This window comes from Anolis sagrei, chromosome 3 (assembly GCF_037176765.1).
Source record: "Anolis sagrei isolate rAnoSag1 chromosome 3, rAnoSag1.mat, whole genome shotgun sequence".
NCBI classification, from domain to species: domain Eukaryota; kingdom Metazoa; phylum Chordata; class Lepidosauria; order Squamata; family Dactyloidae; genus Anolis; species Anolis sagrei.
Window position 1 is genome coordinate 66,078,282 of NC_090023.1, and position 10,391 is coordinate 66,088,672.

The window sequence follows — 10,391 nt, forward strand, 5'->3', positions numbered from 1 at the left end:
TGGAATGGGGAGATGACCAGGGCAATTGACAGGATTGCTCCGGAACGTCCCCTCTCAAGTAACCGAGCTAAACCAGCTCCTTGGTTCACTGAGGAGCTGGCAGTGATGAAGCGAAGGAAGAGGGAACTAGGGAGCGTGTGGCGCTCGGACCCAAGCGAGCCAAACCGAACACGGTTTGTGTCCTTTTTAAGGGCATATGCCGCGGCAATAAAAGCCGCAAAGAAAACTTTCTTTGCGGCTACTATTGCGTCTGCAAAAAACCGTCTGGCGGAGTTGTTTCGGATTGTCAGAGGTCTTTTAACTCCCCCTACCTCAGGTGGGAGCCCTGACAACTCGGACACGCGCTGTGAAGCATTTGCTCGGTTTTTTGCAGACAAAATCGCTTTGATCCGTTCTGGGCTGGACGCCACATTAAATGCAGTCTCTGTGGATGTGACACAAGCACCTGCTTGTCCTATTTTGATGGATTCTTTTCAGTTTGTGAAACCCGAGGATGTGGACAAGATACTTGGAGGAATGAGGCCTACCACGTCCATCCTAGACCCCTGCCCATCCTGGCTTCTGAAAGAGGCCAGAGGGGGATTGGCTGAGTGGGTAACGGTGGTGGTGAACGCCTCCCTTCGGGAAGGCACGATTCCAGCGAGCCTAAAACAGGCTATTATAAAGCCGCTGTTGAAGAAACCATCACTGGACCCCACTAAATTTGACAACTTTCGGCCTGTTTCCAATCTTCCCTTTTTGGGCAAAGTCATGGAAAGCGTGGTGGCCTCACAACTCCAGGTATTCTTGAGAGACACGGATTATCTGGATCCGGCACAGTCTGGCTTCAGACCGGGACATGGTACCAAGACGGTCTTGGTCGCCTTAGTGGATGATCTCCGCCGGGAGCTAGACAGGGGGAGTGTGTCCCTGTTGGTGCTTCTGGACCTCTCAGCGGCCTTCGATACCGTCGACCACGGTATTCTTCTGGGACGCCTTGCAGAGATGGGTCTTGGGGGCACCGCTTTGCGGTGGCTCCAGTCATTTCTGGAGGGTCGCACCCAGAAGGTGTTATTGGGGGACTCCTGTTCAACGCCACAGCCTTTGACCTGTGGTGTTCCTCAGGGCTCCATACTGTCCCCCATGCTGTTTAACATCTACATGAAGCCGCTGGGTGAGATCATCCGGAGTTTCGGGGTGCGGTGTCACCTGTACGCAGATGACGTCCAACTCTGTCACTCCTTCCCACCTGCTACTAAGGAGGCTGTCGAAGTCCTGAACCGGTGCCTGGCCGCTGTGACGGTCTGGATGAGGGCGAACAAACTGAAATTAAATCCAGACAAGACAGAGGTACTCCTGGTCAGTCGCAAGGCCGAACAGGGTATAGGGTTACAGCCTGTGCTGGACGGGGTCGCACTCCCCTTGAAGGCGCAGGTTCGCAGCTTGGGTGTGACCCTGGACTCATCGCTGAGCCTGGATCCCCAGGTTTCAGCGGTGACCAGGGGAGCATTTGCACAGCTTCGGCTCGTGCGCCAGCTGCGCCCGTATCTTGGGAAGTCTGACTTGGCCACGGTGGTACACGCTTTGGTCACATCCCGCCTCGACTACTGCAACGCTCTCTACGTGGGGCTGCCCTTGAAGACGGCCGGGAAGCTCCAGCTAGTCCAGCGCGCGGCAGCCATGTTGTTAACCGGAGCAGGACGCAGGGAGCGCACAACGCCCTTGCTGTCCCAGCTCCACTGGCTGCCGATCAGCTACCGGGCCCAATTCAAGGTGCTGGTGTTAACCTACAAAGCCCTAAACGGTTCCGGCCCAAAATACCTTGAGTACCGCATCTCGGCCTACCAGCCCACGAGGACCCTGAGATCATCCGGGGAGGCCCTTCTCTCGGTCCCGCCTGCCTCACAGGCACGCTTGGCGGGGACTAGAGAGCGGGCCTTCTCGGTGGTGGCCCCCCGGCTGTGGAACTCCCTCCCCGCTGAAATTAGACAGGCGCCCTCCCTCATGGCCTTCCGTAAGGGCCTGAAAACCTGGCTCTTCGAAAAGGCCTTCAATTAAGTGCTATGTTTTTGGAATGACCACCGGAATGGACTACGACAACGAGATTGATTATGGCCCAAACAAGACGAAGCGGATTTTTAGTTTAATTAGCTGTGTGTTAGTAAAATGTGTGTTATGATCCTGATTTACTGTAACTGTTGTCTTTATGTTCTATGTTCTGTACACCGCCACGAGTCGCCTTCGGGCTGAGAGTGGCGGTTAACAAGTGCAAATAATAAATAAATAAATAAATAAATAAATAGAATCACAGTTGCACCGGCTCTCCAAGACTTCCGCTTTAATTATTTTTGCAAGAGTACTCAGGAGCCCAGTACTTTCCTGTAGGTAATTCTTAATTATCAGCAAATCATTAGAGAAGGCAGCAAACTTAGCTTCCAGGTGCAAACAGCCCTCGTTTGAATCTTCTCCTTGTTGCAAGTCAAGGTAGGGATACTGTTGTAAGAGATTCTTTGGTGTGTGAGAATTAAAGTGACCCTCTTCTGAAGATAAGGTTGGGGGCTTTCCTGGCTTTGGGTCCAAGCTCCAGTTTTGTGTTGCAATAGCCTCAGAACTCTCCATCTCAGCTTGTGCCAGTTCCTCAGCCAAGCTTCTCCCACCACCTGAGTCCATAATATTACTCCCTTCAATAATAGCCCTTTGGTGTCAATCGGCCAGTCCTTCATCTCTTCAGCAGTCATGGCAATATTGCCCACCCTTGCAATCCTTGGGCCCTCCACAGAGTTCGCCAACTGCCCCTGGTGCAATCTTTCCAGAGGGAAAAAAGTAGTCATTTTTGTTTGACTTTGTCTCCTCTCTTGTGCAGAAAGCCTCCTCTCTTCGGTCTCAACAGACTTAACAGCTAGCTGTATCTTCCCAGTTGCTAGTGTTTGTCCGTGTAGAGGTAAAGCTTTCTCCTTATAATTGTTTCTTGTGTAAACCATTGTGATAAAAGTTTCATTTATCAGCACTTCCAAAGGCAGCTTAGGTGTTTTCCAAAACATAACTTTAAAATAGTCATTGAGGCTATGACAGAAAGGGAGAAGTCTTGTCTGCAGGTAGGGTGCCGCTATTGTCTTTATTACAGAAATGGCTATGTTTGATTATTGTTAGGAAGTCTAGAGAAAACTGTTCATATTGTTTTCCAGTGTTTCCATATTATTACTACATTATTATTGTCTGCCCACCCCCGAAATAAGGAGACAGAAAACAATAACTTGGGTTCAAATTGGGCATTTTTTTTAATTAAAATTACCTATTTAACATTAGCTGTTCTAACTAGGGTGTGTCTTGAACTTGGTGAGGGGCAAGGCCGAGGTAGCAGCCATATCTGGACTACTCCTTAGTGACTTGGGCGAAACACCTGAGTCCCCTATAAATTTACAACCGGGCAACTTCTAAGGAAACCTGAAGAAGCCTTCCTCAAAGTTATTGAGTCCAAATTCTCACCAATTTAAGGCCAGTCGATTTCACCTCACCCTGTCCAAGTAATCGACATGTGAGTGTTTTAGCTACAGGCCTTCACCCCTGAAGGGTTTGCCTTGGGTGTACGCCGGATATCTGATCTTCCTCTCTATTTACGCTAACCTATTTAAATGCCACACTATCCCAGCTAGCCCCTAAAAATAGTATAGGGTAGGCAAAAAAAAAAAAACTTCCTAGGATATAGGAGAGGTTAAAAATTCCTACCTGGTCCCAGAAGGCAACCATGGATATACTGTCAAATGGACGGGCATAGTGGGTCGCCAAACAGGCTCGGAATAGCCCAGCTCTGCCCCCTTTCTGGAAGGTTCCTAAGAACCAACCATTCTCCCTCGGGGGGGAGGGGGGGAGACAATTTTCTCTCCATCCCCATTGCATGGGGATGGAAAGCTCCTTACTTTTTACATCACTTAGCATTAAGAAATATTTTCATGATCTGGATCTTTTATGGATTTTTCTTTAGTCATTGAATACTTTGTGTCTAAAAAGAGAAAACACATCTACTATTTCAGTACTGCTGGAAGCCTGGTAACTGTAGACAACATCCTACATTAAGCAGGCAGAGTATAATGAATAGAGTATAATATCTCTGTAGTTTGATTATTAAATCATATAAGGTGCACCCTCCTATCCTTTTTCCTCAGAGCCATAACATCTGAATTTCTTTCTCCTTTCTCCTGAATTTCTTTGTCCTGAATCTCTTTCCCTGAAATATGTGTAAATATGGCGTATCTGAGGGAAAGTGCCATGGATACTGATGTTATTGTATAAAAGGAGCAGCAAGCCAGAAGTAAAGTATGAGCCTGGTGTGATGTATCAAATCTTGGCTCACATAGGGTTGCTTCAGAGCTGGGTAGTAATTTTCTCCCCTTTACACAGGGATTTTTGCCTCTGAATATCCCTATTTCTGACTGTATCTGTGGGACTTGTACAGTACAACTATAGCTGACCTGAGCTTGCTCCCCGCATTTCTTTGCTCATCCAAAGTCACAACTCACTTAAATAGGGTATTAATAAAACAAAATGGCCTCTGTTTAATCCATTTTTCTGTGTCTGGTCTCATTATTTCAAGATTGGTTATCAGTACTCCTTTGTTTCCCCAGTAAATAGAATTGCTGCCCTTGGGTACATGCTTAAAAGTGCTGAAAAGTAACATTTGCTACTCTGTGCTGTGGTGCTTTAGCCAACATGTCTTAGTGTTAGTTCTAAATTGGTAGGCTTTTGATCATAAGATTATACTACTAAAACTTTAGAAAGGCTCATTGGAAAGGCAGATACAATCAAATAAGAAATGACTAAAGTATGAATAAGCATTTTTGAAGTAGAAAAATAAAGAATATACAATATTAAAAAGGGGAAATTACAGTCTAGCAATGGAATCAATCTGATGGAAAAGAGGGGGAAATAGTCAAAGATGATATCAGAATAATTCAGCATCCTGCAGGAGAACAGGAAATGTCTACATTTTATTTTTTCTCTCTCTTTATTGAATGCCAGTAAATGTGAAAGTGTCTCATTGGAAGCACAGCAATGCCACCCAGCTCCAAATATAATTACTTCAGTTCAAAACTCTTTTGGACCAAATGATAATTGCCTTCTCTAACGTTAATGGAACAGATAATCTTTTTATTGTATTTGTCTCTAGAAGACTATTTTTTGTGTGTGAGCTAAATGGAACAATTTTTAGTAAAACATTTCTACAAGCTTTTAAAATGGCAATTTCCACAGAACCTAAGGGATATTAGTCCATTAAAAGGCAGGCAGATTGGAATATGCACATTAATGATAGATGAAATGTTTTACCATTTACCAATTTATTGTCTGCAACTACCAAATATATTTAAACAGTAAAAATGTTCTTAATGAGTTCTGTTGAGTGTTTTAGTGCTGTCCTAGAATATTAATGTAGAAAGATTCCTGAACTTTCCACATTTGTATCATCCCTTTGCCTTTAAGTATTTTCTACAATTGATGAAAGTAGGGTATTGTGTGCAGATTGCAAAGTATCTTTATTAGAGGAGTAGTGTGCACTGAAACAGAGCTAAAAAAGTTTTTATCCTAAAACTTCTCAATATTACAATTTAATATGATTGTTAAAAAGCTAACTACCCAGAAACACTTTATTAAATTACTAAATTTTCACTTGAAAACGGAACCTACAGTAAGTCTACTGCATTTACCTAGAAATTACTTTGTTGTGCTGAGTTGAAAGAGAATATATATATTTCAGATTGAGGATCTATAGTTGCCCTTTTCAGAAGGAAGAAAAAAAAACCCATGTATCTCTTCTGGGCCCTTATTCAACTGTTCACGTCCCTAAATGCATTGTTTGTATTCTATTGGTGGTATATCAATTAAGTAAGTGTCTAAATTAACCAATCTCTTTGTGGGAAAGTTTTCATTACTTTAAAAAAGAAGTGAACTTTAAATTTCATAAATGTACAAGATTGCTTTAAACATTTTTTAAAAACTTATACACTGCCTGAAGCACAGGGAAAAGTAAAATAAAACTTGCATTCTATTCACTGGTATGTACTTTCTGACAAATTCATTCATTTTACAAATGAAATGTGTATACGTATTTCATCCCACTATATCCACTGAGTTAGTAATTAGCCGCAAATGCAATGAATGATCCAGTTCTGCCACAAGTTCAGTGTGACCTATTTCATCTGGAAACACTTTATAAGCTAGCTAATTTTTTTTCCTATAGAAAGAGTTCCAATGGTGTTCAGCTCATAGTCTCACATTTCTGTTATTTTAGATGGTTTACTTGTAAAGCAGTGAAAGAGGTCAGTTGGCTGAAGAGAAATCAGCTTAATACCTATTTTTGACATAGGTTTTATATACAAAGCCAAAGCCAAATCTTAGCAGCCAATTATCCTAAATGACGCAATTCACAAAAAAAGCAATAACCCAGCCCAAGCTTCATCTATTAAAAGAAGAAAGTATGACAGAGGTCAGTTTGCAAAACAACAATGTTTCTTCAGAACAGTGCAAAACCTGTCAAACAAAATTTGATCATAATGGGGCCATGTGGTATTAAGGCACGGGGGACACAACCTGCCACTTTGAAGCCTTTTAGTGCTCTAGCTTTAATCATATGTTCAAAGGCATATATAGCTTGCATTTAAGGATCCATTTGAAAGAGAGGAGGGTGCTTTGTTCAGCTTTGTGCTTGCTTGTAAATTTCTCTGCAAGCTAACTCAATCTGCCAGAAGTTTTAAAACAGCAATGTAATGATTGATGTCACATTAACTGCATGACTACATAGTGTAGGATCAAAATGGTGGAGCTAGAAAAAGGTAAAGATCTATAAGGTCACCTACTTAATCTTCCTGCCAATACCACATTATACCCTGGGCATTTTCCCCCTTCCTTTTTAGCCAGTGGTATTTTAAAGACCTCTCTGCCTTATTTTTCTAGTCTGAAGAATGTTCTGAGCTTTACATTCTGTCAGATTTCCAAAATGTCATCATGAACAGTCACATTTTTATTTGAATATTTATACTTTCTGTTGTGGATGCCTAGGTAAGCCAAGTTAATTTGAAGCTGAGCTGTGCAAAAGTCTGTTGACCTCATTTGTTTCATAGAATCATAGAGCTAGAAGAGACCTTGGAAGTCCAACCTTCTCCCCCGTGCAGGATCTGCAGTGCATTAGGCTACATTGTGTCCAGTTCTGAGAACCACAGTTTGAGAAGGATAATTAAAAACTGGGGTACATTTGGAGGATTATAGATCTGGCAACTAAGACCTATGAGCAATAGCTTAGGGAGTTAAGCATCTTTAGCTTGGATATGTGAAGACTCAGAAATATCTTTTATGTCTTTAATACCTTTAATCATTTTGCCCAAAGTCCTTTTTCTTTTCCTTGGCCTTTGTTCGAGGGTGGAAGATTCTGTGAGGTAAACTATGGCCTGCACCTCTTGTTTTGAGTCCTTACAGGAGTTGGACCTAAGGGCTAGAGGGCCTTCCTTCCCATTGATGCTAGAGTATTGAGCTGATTTTGAGGTCGTCTCCAGCATCAGCTCTTAGTTGCACTCATTTATTTTCAACTGTTCTTCGGTTCTTGTTATTGGTGATTTTGGATGATTATCGGAGGCAGATATCGACCTCCGTGTGAGCTCCTGGGGCGTTGTCAATGGAGGTTGAAGGGATTCAGTTTGAGCGGAAGGGCCATTTGTTGCTGTGTGACCTTTTTTGCAATGAGAGTTTTTCAAGCGGGGTTGACACCGCATCTCTGTAAAGGACCTTTTCACAATAATTCCATAGGAGCATCTAAGGTGGTCTCTTATTTTTAATATATTTTGAGTAAGAAGTTCATCTTGGAAGGTGATAACTGCCCTTTTATAAAAGCTATCACTGGGCAGCCAGAATGGTGGCAGAATATCCTTTGGCTTTAATTCTCTCTGTAGGATGCTGCTAAGAGATGTCAGAATCCTATTTTTACTGCTCCATTTATCCGTTTAAGCGTGTATCTTCTATATGAAACACCAGCTGTTATTTGTTAAGTTGCAGTGAGCACTTCTGCTGACAGGAGGCTTCTCTTCTAGCATTAATTGTGTTGGGTTCCTTTGCAGGTTTCACTAGTTTGTCCTTAGCTGTATGATTTGCTAAAGGAAGGTCCTGCCGAAACTTAGTCTGGCTCATTAGGGATTGTAACAGAGTCTTTATTTCAAATATTTGCCCATTTATGTCTCTTATTCTTTCACAAATAGCCGACATAGACTCTTGAGATAAAAACACATGCTGGAAAAGCAACTCAAAACAGCTAGGGTTAGCTATTTGTCCCTGGGGGAGTTGGCATGTTGCCGTTTTCCTTCAGGGTCTCAGGATAAACTTCCGTCAGTATAGAGAATCTATTTTTTGTTGGTATTAGACCTATAACCGGGGGGGGGGGGGGTAAGTTGGGAACTTACATTATCGGTTGAAGAGGAGAATAGGTGCTGATTTGTATTTGTATTTGCATTCCTTGGGCTCAAAGAGAGGGATATTCTTTGGCTTCTCTTTCTCCCCATTGTGCTGCTGCTCCTCCAACCTGCAAGAATCAATCGAAGTTCTCGACTCAGAAGTAAAACCATAGCCATATTTAAATAACTGAAGGGAAGTCATGCAAAAGATAAAGTAAGCTGGAAATTACTTTAGATCAGCACTCTCCCTCTTGGTCTTCAGGAAAAAAAGCAAAAACATGCTTGTGGAACCAAGCATTTGGGCAGTAAGCAGGACAAAAAATGAACACAGATTATGTGCAATTGTTATTTGATACTGGAATTGCCTGGACCATGCTTTTGGATCATGTGATTTTAATGTTTATATTAATATATTTTAATCCCGTGTTTTAATGTGTAAATGTAGTTACATTTTATGATTTAATTGCTAGTTTTATTTTACTATTGTTTTATGTTAGGTTTTCATGTTTTCTAAGGCATTGAATTTTGCCGTGAATATGTTGGAAACCACTTTGAGTCCCCCAGGGGTGAGAAAGGTGGTATATAAATGAAGTAAATAAAATAAATAAATGTTCTGTTCCTCTAGAAAAAAGAACATGACCTCCATATCTCTAGGGGATATGTTCCTGGATTTCACCAATGCTTTTTCTCCTGTGTAGAGAATGTTATTTTCTGCACAAAAGTACAATGTATAAAATGCCTCAAGCTATCAATTGTTTTTGACAATAGTGCAGTTTCTGAACACTTTCTCTAAGTGGAATGAAAACTGGTAAAATTGTTTGCTGCTATCTTCAAGAAGAAAATTAGTGAAAAACAATATATCTAGTTTCTAATGGTAGTTTTATCCTGGAGAAAGCTCCCCGAAGTTCTCTTCATTTGAGAAAATTAGAAAATGGTTCCCTGCAATTTCTCCGCCCATAAAAGGGTGAAGACTTTGAAGAGGCTATTTAGTCACACCTCTGATTTGTGTGGCCTTCTGTTCACATAAGCAGATTTCCTGTATGTATCACTAACCTGTGTTCATTGAAACAAAGGCAAATTACATTGCCTTGTGCTATTAGCCCTCACTTTTGTTAAAATATGATGTTCAATTGAAAAACCATTGATTGAACAATATCAGTTTATTGTATAAATGCCAGCTGTTTAAATCTCTACCATAATTAACTTTGAACCTCTACATCACCCTTAATGATTTTTTTAGTTTTGGGGCAGCAGAAGCACTTGGGCTAGAAATAACTAAAGATAAGAAGAATTTGTTTATAGGGGTTTATCAGCAGAGCAAAGAATGACTCAAAGAAGTTGCAATACTATTAACAAAGGATAACATGATTCCTTTTGTGGTGTAACCATAACTTTTTTCGTTCACTTATTACTATGGGATGTGATTTCACTAAGTGGTAGAGAACTATCCCTAATGGTTTAAAAGTTGATGTATCTATTTCTATTTATTAATGCATACCCTGCCCTTCTCCTCATGGGAACTCAAGGCAGCTAACAATCACAATGCAATACAAAAATAAAAAAATACATTGTGGATTAAAGTAAAAAATAGATTAAAATGTAATAAATACACTTAAAATGGCTTTTAAAACTTATGTTCCGCCTTGTATTGTTATTGTGACTGAGAGGGAAAATACTGCTTTGTACTACAGGCGGTAGCATTCAGTGGTAGATTTTAAAAGTACAGCTTGAGTATCCCTTATCTAAAATGGGTCCAAAAGTGTTCTTGATTTCTTATTTATTGTTATTTTTTTGTAATACTTGTATTTACCTATTTTGGCGTAATGAGATATTATGGAGATAGGTCTGAAATCTAAACATGAAATCCATGTATGTTTCTTATTTACCTTATACAAATAGCTCAAAGGTAAATTATACATTATGATTCTTGTTATAATTTTGTGCAAAGTTTGTGTATACAGAACCATCAGAACATCATTATTT